The following is a 10,784-nucleotide window of genomic DNA, read 5'->3' as shown; positions in this document are numbered from 1 at the left end:
TAGTTAGGGGGTGGAGGTGGGGTGGCTGTGTTATCAATTTTTAAAATTTTTTTGTTTTAACTCATGCTTGTCTTTATTTGATAGCCAAGAGAGTTATAACTGATGTTGTTCAAGTTCCTACTATAATTAAAATGATTCTTCATATCATACAATCATTTCCTTGAATAAGCCTAGTATCACTAAGCTGAGCTATGTAGAGTTTCTATTTGCATGTTTGTTTGTGCAAAGGAAGGGAAAAGAATTACCATTAATTAGCACGAAATTGTAGAAGTAGCTCTAACCTTTACTTCAACGATATGAGGCTGGTATGCAAATATTTAAACTAATTCTTGCATTTTATTGTCATATCTTTCTAGGTGGACTTTTCTGGCATTGTTGATGATGAGTTTTTGGAGAATCTAGGTTTGGAAAAGAGAACAAGAAATCTTGTGAATCATGAAGAAAGAGGTAAAGATGAAAGTCGTGGTTGTGGGACTGGTCAAGAAAGGGATGGCTTGGCTGTTGGTGGTTCTTTGGATAAGGGTTCACGGTGGGATGGGGAAGGAGGGAGTGGGAGGCGTCAGACATGGATGAAGGGAGAAGGGCGCATTGAGGAACGGCTGGTGGTGAAGTAATTTCATTAAGTAGTTTTTTATTATTTAAATTTAAATTTTTAAATATATCTTTATCTATGGGGAAGTGGGCTCCACTCGCCACGTTATCCATTCAATTCTGGGTAATGATTCATATGTACGAAATTACAAAAACACTTATGCCATGTCATCAAAGTTTATAGAGTTTTAAATGAAGTTGATGACACAGGGAAAAGTGAGTCACCAAACCTCGGTCAAGGGATGAAAGTGGGTCATTTTGAGTTTAGGGGGGCAAAGTGGGATTTGACCAGAGTTTCAGGGGGCATTGGTGTAATTAAGCCTATTGAATATTATTTTAAGTATTTATTTAATGTCAACTATTTTTTATTGTTGCTTTTGTGTCTACACTTTATTCAAAAATTGAATTAAAAAATATTAAAAATATTTATGACTCTTTAAACTAGGGAGTATGATTATAGTTGAAATTTTATAGAGAACTCCTAAAATAACTTTATAGTGTTTTAATCTAAATTTTAACTAAAAAAATAGAGAGCATGATTGTGAATACTCTAAAGGAGCTAAACTCAGAAAAACTAATAAACAAACTTCTAGGTCTAGCGACCCCACTCAAATCTTCCAGTAGATAATATCCAAACCCTTCAGACACACCCTCCAAAATTCTACACCCCAATTATAGTTTTGCGCATATGAAAATTTTATTTTACGAAATTTCAGTAAAATACAATTACTTTACTTTGGATGGTTCCTGAGAAAAGTAATTGATGATATTAATAATTTATTTTAATTTAGTTTCTAAATAATGGGAAATATATTTCATTCTCAATACTTGGTAATGTTGTCCTTAAATTAGAAATATTTAAAGATTTATTTGTTGAAATGTCCTATGTGGTTTACTTTTTCTCTCAGTTTACCTCATTCAATTAATTTGGTTATAAAAAAAAACCGTGAAGTTGCTAATGTGGCTTAGGCATTGGGTAATTTTAACACCTAAAAATTTCAAAAAATAAATTAGATATAAAAACATGATTAAACACATTTAAAAAAGACTATTTAAAATATCTTAAAATTATATAGCAACAAATAATAATAAAAAATTTCAAAAATTAATAACTCATCAACTCTTCCCCATTAGGCATAATCTTACTTCTATGGTTCACTCATGAAAGGCATCTAGGTATAATTTTATTGGGCATGCACACATTTGTATGGGGGATACACTAGTACATTTTAAACATGAGCATAGCTTACTCTTTTTCTTTTTTTTTTGTACCAATGTGTTTTTGGTTTCCTCTCAATCAAGTCACCTCCTCAAATTAGTGGAAATCCAAACTTAATCACCTCCAATCCCACAACCACAACCCCAACCTCATTCACTACCGTACCCACAACCCCAACATCACTCACCTCCCCAAGAAGAAACTTCAAACCAATACATTATGAACATGGTTTTCCTTTTTTTGTGGAACAATGTACACATTTGGTCTCAATCACCATCAATTAGGAAACATGGGTTTTGAGAACTTACATGATTGCAGCCATTGCTACATGAGAGCTCACATTAGGCATGATCTTACTTCTATAATTCACTTGTGAAAGGCATTTGCGTATATTTTTATTGGGCATGTACACATTTTTTAGGGCAATGTACTGGTATATTTTAAACAAGAGCATAGCTCACATCTTTTTTGAACCGATGTATTTTTGTTCTCCTCTCAATCAAGTCACCTCTTCCAATTAAGGGAAATTGAAACTTAATCACCTTCACACCCACAATCACAACCTCACTCACCTCCATACTCACAACCCAAACATCACTCACCTCCCAAAAAAGAAACTAAACATCATTCACCTCCCAAAAAAGAAACTTCAATCCAATACATTGTGAACATGATTTTTCGTTTTTTGTGGAACCATATATACATTTGGTCGTAATCATCATCAATTAGGAAAGATATGTTTTGGTAGGAAAGATATGTTTTGGGAAGAAAGAGAGGTATTTGTACACACTACAAAAAAAAATTGTCATTTGTGACAACTTTTTTCTGAGGGGGCCCAAATGTAGTTGGAAAATGTGCTTTTTCAAACTAAAAAACATTGACCGTCGGAAATATGTCACCATGATGCATTTTATTTCCGACTGTGAAATTACTTTCGGAAAAAATCTTAAAGTATGTCGGAAATACACATTTTTTTAGTGGGAAACCTTGGCGCTTGTTGTATTACCGACAAAAGCCATTGTTGTCGGAAATGTCATGATTATTTCCGAGGTGTTGAGTATGCCCTCGGAAATAGTCAATTATTTCCGATGGAAACTAGTTGTTCTCGGTAATAGTTAATAATTTCTGAGGGCATTTTGGCGTTGTCGGAATTTATGACAAGCTACTTTCTGTGTCGGAAGTAGTTTTCCATTTGTGAGGGCATTTTGGCCTTGTCGGAATTGCTTGTATATTTCTGACGAGCTAATTTCATCCTAAAAAAATTTGATACTTAATTACCTATGTATTAATACAATAATAAAATATCAGTAAAACAAGATGAGATTTTGTTATTGCTTTATATTTTTATAATTTAAAATTATATTTTTAGAGCTTTATGGTGAAGAGAATGTCACAAGGAGTACATATGAAATTTATTTATTTATTGTGAATTTTAGAAGTTAAATCGTATAAAAATAAAATGAAATAGTTGAAGATTGACACATGTCAGCTTCTTAAAGCCACTTCATCAGCATTTCAGAAATGTGGCCCTATCAAATAGCAACACATATCCTTTTCTTGTTATTTATTGTTTTTATCTTTAACAAATTCATTAGAAGTTAAATACAAAAAAGAAAAATATACCAAAAATTGTTATAAACTCCTTATGACGTGACATTTGATTATGGAGATATAAAATCATGATTCTACATATTTGAACTAATGAAAATCATTGAATCAAAGAAACAAGAGTGTATGTGATAGAATGTTTTGATTGTCTATGAACAAAGTTGAGTTTTTATCATTGTGCTTATATTTTTATAATTCAGAATTCGAATTTTGGAGCTTTAAGGAGAAGAGAATATCATAAGGAGTTCGTATGAATTTTCGGTGTATTTTTCTGATATTTAATTTTTTATTATTATGAATTTTAGAAGTCAAATTATAGAAAAATAATATGAAATATAATAGATTGACACATGGTAGCTTCTAAAGAGCGCCCTGTCAGCATTTCTCATGTGTGGCCTTATATGATGGTAACACGTGTAATTTTTTTTTGGTAATTTATTGTCTTTTATCTTAAACAATTCTTAAAAATTATATAAAAATCATAAATATACGCCAAAAATTGCTAAAAATTTATTACGACATAGCCTTCGATTATGAAGATCTAAGATCATGATTTCATGTATTTAAATTAATGGGAATCATTGGATCAAATAAACAAGAGTGTATGTGATAGAATGTTTAGATTTATCTATGAATAAAGTTGAGTTTTTATTATTGATTTGTATTTTTATAATTTAGAATTAGAATTTTTGAGCTTTAAGGATAAGAAAATATCACAAGGTCTTCATAGGAATTTTTTGTGTATTTTTCTGATTTTTAATTAATTTATTATGAATTTCTAAATTATAAAGAAGTAATATGAAATATAGTAGATTGACATGTGGCAGAGTCTTGGACGTTGATCTCTATGACATGGCATGTGCTCATAAACATTGATTTCTCCTCCCCACTTTTTTTTGCATTGGCGCCCAATTTTTCGGGTGAAATTCTAATTTCGAGCCCTCCCTCCCGTTCCCTCATCCTAAAAATTCACTCTTCTTCTCTCTTTTCAGCCCCAAATCGAAACTACTTTCCTCCTCCTCTCTCCTTATTTTTTTTCCAGGCCCAAACCCTAAAATTCCCACACACCCACTCTCCGCTCTCCCTCTCCTCTCTCTCTCTCTCTCTCTCTCTCTCTCTCTCTCTCTCTCTCTCTCTCTCTCTCTCTCTCTCTCTCGCTGTGGCTACATGGTCTCCTAGAAGGACTATGATTGCTTTGTAAATATCCATTTCAAGAATTCAATCTCTTATTTTGTATTTGGGTTTTAAGTTTTATTTTTATTTTTGTAGAATCTGGTCTAGTTTTTCTCCTGTCTCCCTCCTCATTCCAGTAACCATCTCGCTCTTGGTTTGTATCAATTCCTAAACGCCAATTTGTTTTTTCTTTAAATATGTTTCCTGATTAATTTTTCTGTATTTGTTATGAAAAAAAATGGGTATATTGTTGTGGTTCATTGTATCTAGTTCACGATTTTGATAAAATTTCAACCATCTTAAGCAAGGTAATTGTGCAGATTGATAGTAGAAAAAGTAGCATATCTTGACAGTCCTTGAAATTTTGTGAATCTCCTTTGATTGTGCTGTGAATTTATTTATTTTTGGATAACATGTGTTGTGATTCTTTGTTGGCAGTATTATATGAGGAGAGGGACTTGCAAATTTGGCTGTAAGTTTCACCATCTTAAGCAGGGAGGAAACTCTGGTTGCCTTGCAAATTTGGTAACTATTATAAAGCATGTTTTTATTTTCCAATGACTACTGTATATTATGTAGGCATGAGAATCTTGGCTATGGAATGACTCTTGGGGATGAAATTGATGGTATGTGTATTTTTTAAAATGAAGTGAAAAGATCAATTATACCTAGCTATAGAAACAAGATCAGTAATTGCTTTTTCAAGAAATGGTAATTTGTTTATTAGCAGCATGAATGTAGTCTATTAAGATAACTTTTGTTTTGGAGAAGAGGATTTCCATTAAGATAACATTATTTTAAGTTACAAATTTTTTCTGCCAACTAGATAACTAATGGGATTGTGATGATTACAATAAAAGGTAAGGTTTATTGTTTAACATTTGAGTTTTCTAGTTGAAACGACTTGCATGTTGATTGGGATGGTTTTGGGGTTGTAGCCTAATACTCTTTGAATGTCATAGGTTGCTGCCACGGGTTTGGATCCCTCAAAGCACCTGGGCAAAGAAATTACATCCTTGCATAATTGTATTTGCAGGTTATATGGGAGTAGTGGATGTGGCGAAGGAAGGGAATATGAAACATTGACTCTGAATTGCCTTCTCTTTGTTGTAAGTTCATACCATTCCTTATAATAGCAAAAATGCATTCAATTGTATGTCATTTAATCTGATGCAAATGTTAGGTTTTATGGTTCATTTTTCTGTTTAATCTGATGCAAATTTTACTTGTGTTGTTTCAATCTTCAGAATCATAACCATTAACCATTGAGGTACATACATTTTAAAGAGCGGTATTTTATCTGCACGTTCCCAGGAAGACTTGAAAGTTGCATTCGAACTCCTCAACTTTTGGTTGGAAGTAGACTTTGAGGACTACTGTTATGAGACACATCTTAGAAATTAGAATTGAAATGAATATTTTGAATTTATTACATTAGTTGTTTTCTACTTATGTGACTTTATTAATGATGATAATAAGAGTTTTTTTATTAATAATTAGCTATCGAAATTATCAAATTTTTTTGTGACAATGTATTTATTTTTACGAAAACATATTTATGTCGGAACTGCATAATTTCGACAAAATAATGTACTTGCAAATAGTATTTTAGTGTTGGAAATGATATTTTCGACAAATATTATTGGTTGTGTAATATTTGCAATAACCAATTTTCAAGGATGTATTTTCAACCAATAATATTTGTCGAAAATATCATTTCCAACACTAAAATACTATTTGCAAGTACATTATTTTGTCGAAATTATTGGTCGAAAAATATGGTAGTAGGTGTGTTTTCGACCAATAATATTTGTCGAAAAAGTAATGTACTTGCAAATAGTATTTTTCTGACTAGCCGTCGGAATAGCGATCAAAAAGTCTTTTTCTGACTAGCCATCGAAAAAGTATTATTTCTGATCACATTATGCCCTCGGAATTGATGAAATGATTGTCGAAAACACCTTTATAAAATGAGGATGACTATGTATTTGCGACGTAAGAAAGCCGTCGGAAAAGAAAATTGGTTATTGCAAATATTACACAACCGACAAGCTAGAGAGAATATCTATAGGGTTTGTGGTTGATTCTACTATTCCTGATGTGTAACTTGTTTTTCTGTTCAGTTGTTGCTTTATTTAAGGATTTATGTATTTCATTTCCATTGTATTGTTCAAGACTTCTTTAGGTGGGGACAACTGGTTTGCTTTATTCTACTTTTTCTACTGAATTTTAATAGATTTGTTCTATTTCTATCAAAAGAAAGAAATGCCAAAATAATTGTGAAAGGGAAGGCTAGATTATCGAAATAAAAAGAGAAAAAGAAGCTATAGACAAAACTTATTTCCCAATTGAGTAGATACAATGTATGTCGGTCTTTGTGGTATTCCAACAATATTACTATCCTTAATTTTCCATAAGTATTTGTGGAAAATCTAATTATCGCACGATGCTACTTCAATTATTGACAATATTTTCCAAAGTAATGACCACATATAATTTTTTTTTTGCAATAGTCATACGACAATCTACTGGCATGTGTTTCCAAAATATTACAACCTTTAGCTTTAACAATACCCAAACATATTCAACTTACGTATTTGTTCACTCGAAAAATATGGTAGCTGGTGTGTTCCTTCCACTTACATGATCGCAACCAGTGCTACTTGAGGTCTCACATTAGGTATGATCTTATTTATATGATTCACTCGTGAAAGACATCTACGTATAATTTTATTGGGCATGTGCACATATTTGAGGGCGATGTAGTGGTATATTTTCGACTCCTCTCAATCGAGTCACCTCTCCGATTAATAAAAATCCAAACTTAATCACCACCATACCGACAAAAATAACCCCTACCTCACTCACCTTCGTACCCACAACCCCAACATCACTTACCTCCCCCAAGAAGAAACTTTAAACCAATACATTGTGAACATGGTTTTCATTTTTTGCAGAATCTTGTACACATTTAGTCTCAATCACCATCAATTAGGAAACATAGGTTTTGGAAAGAAAAAGAGATGTATTTGTACACACCCAAAAAATGTGGTAGTCGGTATGTTCCTTCAACTTACGTGATCGCATGCATTGCTATCTCGGAGCTCACATTAGGTATGATCTTACTTTTATAGTTTACTCATGAAATGGATATGCGTATAATTTTATTGGGCATGTACACTTTTTTGCACTGATATAATCCATCAACAATGGAGTTTTGACCTTCACCTTCTTGGTGTTGTGGTTATATGGAAGCGGGAAGAAATTTCATACCACCTTTATAGTGTTGAAAGGTGCTGGAGCAAGAATTAATAATGTTAAGCGGTACATGCACTGGTGAGCTGGAGAGGATATCTATAGGGTTTATGGTTGATTCTATTGTTCTTGATGTGTAACTTGTTTTTCTGTTCAGTTCTTGCTTTATTTAAGGATTTATGTATTTCATTTTCATTGTATTGTTCGAGACTTCTTTAGGTGGGGACAACTAGTTCACTTTATTCGTACTTTTTCTACTGAATTTTAATAGATTTGTTCTATTTCTATCAAAAGAAAGAAATGACAAAATAATTGTGATGGGGAGGGCTAGATTATCGAAATAAAAAGAGAAAAAGAAGTTATAGACAAAACTTATTTCCCAATTGAGTAAGTACAATGTATGCCGGTCTTTGTGGTATTCCAACAATGTTACTATCCTTAATTTTCCATAAGTGTTTGTGAAAAATCTAGTTATCGCACGATGCTACTTCAATTATTAGCATTATTCTCCAAAGTAATCACCACATATATATTTTTTTTGCAATAGTCATACGACAATCTACTGGCATGTGTTTCCACATATATATTTTTTTTTCTACAAGTGTATTTTTGTCAAACTTGAAATTAAACACACTTAATCTAGTAGTCTTAGTCCAAAATCACTTGATAAAATACCCATAACAATTCTTCATCATATTATTGTTTTTTTTTCTTCACTGAAATACGAAAGTCCACTTTAATTTTTTTCGGGGTATTACAATTTCTGACTATGATTATTGTCTATATATGAGTGTACATGAATAGAAAGACAACGATGCAATGTTTGTGAAGGTTGTAAAGCAAAATTAGCAGTGGTTAAGATCTCATCATGTTGTATTAGGTACAAAAAATATTTGGTGAAAGATTTTTCCAATGTGAACTAGGTCTGGGCACGGTTCGGGTCAGGTTAATTTTTGACCGACTCGGGCCAAACCAAGATAAGCTCGGTTCTTAGGGTCGGGTCTAGAGCAAAACCCAAATTGGGCTGAATCAGAATGGGCATCGGTTCTCGTGTCGGTTCTGTTTAGTGATTGGTTTGGGCTTGAGCCCAAATTTACCATTTTCAAAAGCCCAATTAATTTTTACTTTCAGTCAAAAAAGCCCAAATCAGATTTACTTTCAGAAAAAAAAAAAAAAAAGCCCAAATCAAATTTACTTTCAGCCAAAATCCATTTTTTGTTGTCAAATGGCCAAAACCTAATAAGTTCTTAAGAACAATCCCAAATCACTTTTTACTTTTCTTTCAAAACCTGAAATTATGCAAATTCAACCTATAAAAATCCCATCATTCCAATCTAAGTTTCTAAATAACTAAATGAATCTCACACACACATTCAACCAACCAAGCAAGGAAAGGAAAAATAATCTCTTACAAACCATTACAAAAAATAATACACAAATAAAGCAAGCAATCCAAACTAAACTTATGAAATTAAAGATTACAACCCATCACAAAAATACACATAAAGATAACATCCTTGCAAAAAATCTGCTTCATCCATTCTTCCAAAGCCGTAACAAAGCAACCTACACAACACTTAAAAAAATTAACACAAACCAGATCCATAACTCTTCGTCTCACACAATCCTTCAAATGTCAAAATGGGAATGCAATGAACATCAACTACAGTATATTTGTCCAAGGAAAATATGAAAGAGAGAAAATCCATCCTCAATTTATTTCAACCAATTGAAACCATGATTCGGATTCATTTAAAACTTGAAAGTGGGACATTATGTATAAAAAAAGAAAAAAAAAAGCAAAGACTCCAGATCCGGTATAAAATGAACTTTGCAGTATATGAAAAAGGCCCTATCCCCATTTCCTATACAACTGAAGCCTTTTGGCTTTCCTCTTTCCGTATCAATTTAAGGTAAGAGAGCATCTCACATTGTATGCAAAGAATGTAGCCATAAGAGTATATCTTAAGTTCTTATGTAAATAAAGTTGAATAGCTCACTTGTTCATGACCTCGAATCTTTACAAAACCCCTCAGCAATTCCCGTTTATAGTGGCAATCACCGCTTAGATGGCCAGCACGAATCTGTTCCAAAAACAAAGTGTGTATGTTTAAAAGTAAAAGATTAAATTGAGGTATGAAGAATTACACTACACCCGATACAAGAAAAATATTCAATTGTTATATATTGATGCACACCTCACTACAAGCATGATGTGCACAGTTAGCCCAGTTCAAGTTTGCAGCACGACAATCGTCAAAATCATGAATTAGCTCATGTATCACCACTTGGTTGACTTCATCTTGAATGTTCATGTGATTACCACATACCAGTATCTAGTACACATGAAGACATACAGAACACAAAAAGAAATTAGTTTCATAACAAGCTCTTCCTGGAAATATTTACTATGTGGAAAGAACAGACCATTAAAAAGCTTCACAAATGAAATAACCAATCAATTGATAGATACCCCAGAGCATGGACATATTGATATATTCTTCTAACATATGTAAATTCTTTATGTTTTTCTCTATTGATCTATCATCTATTCTTCCTTACTCTGTCAAAAAACACAAAGCATAGACATATTGAGCAGCACAGATAGATTATTGAATGGAATAATCGTTAAAAAAAATGCAATAATATATTCCTCAACTTCAGAGCATATCATTCTGATATAGGTTAAATCTCAAAGCAAAAAAAAAAAAAACCCTAGAATGCACAGAGGAGAGAATTTACCTTCGGCAACGGAGGTGGTTGTGGCGACTCTTGATCGGGTTTGTGTGCGTGCAAACAAAGAGGGGTGATGTGGGTTAGGCTGAGGTCAACTTGAGAGAGAGAGAGAGAGAGAGAGAGAGAGAGAGAGAGAGAGAGAGAGAGAGAGAAAGAGAAAGAGGAATACATAGCTAGAAGAGAGAGAGAGAGAGAGAGAGAA

The 10,784-nt window shown here is 32.7% G+C and overlaps 1 long non-coding RNA gene across 2 annotated transcripts; it reads left to right on the top strand.

Moving 5' to 3' along the window:
- The first annotated feature begins 4,508 nt into the window (after nucleotides 1–4,508).
- Nucleotides 4,509–6,090, top strand: LOC107881859 (uncharacterized). 2 transcript variants are annotated; one of them, XR_001678455.2, is made up of 4 exons: nucleotides 4,509–4,745; nucleotides 5,030–5,116; nucleotides 5,628–5,700; nucleotides 5,839–6,090. It is a non-coding gene; the product is annotated as an uncharacterized LOC107881859 (long non-coding RNA). The 2 variants fall into 2 exon arrangements; XR_016124510.1 differs by lacking the exons at nucleotides 4,509–4,745; nucleotides 5,030–5,116 and having other exon boundaries at nucleotides 5,142–5,700.
- The last annotated feature ends 4,694 nt before the right edge of the window (nucleotides 6,091–10,784 follow it).

This window comes from Prunus mume, linkage group LG2, assembly GCF_029339155.1.
Source record: "Prunus mume cultivar Tortuosa linkage group LG2, ASM2933915v1, whole genome shotgun sequence".
Classification (NCBI taxonomy): Eukaryota; Viridiplantae; Streptophyta; class Magnoliopsida; order Rosales; family Rosaceae; genus Prunus; species Prunus mume.
This window is presented reverse-complemented; position numbering and strand designations above follow the sequence as displayed.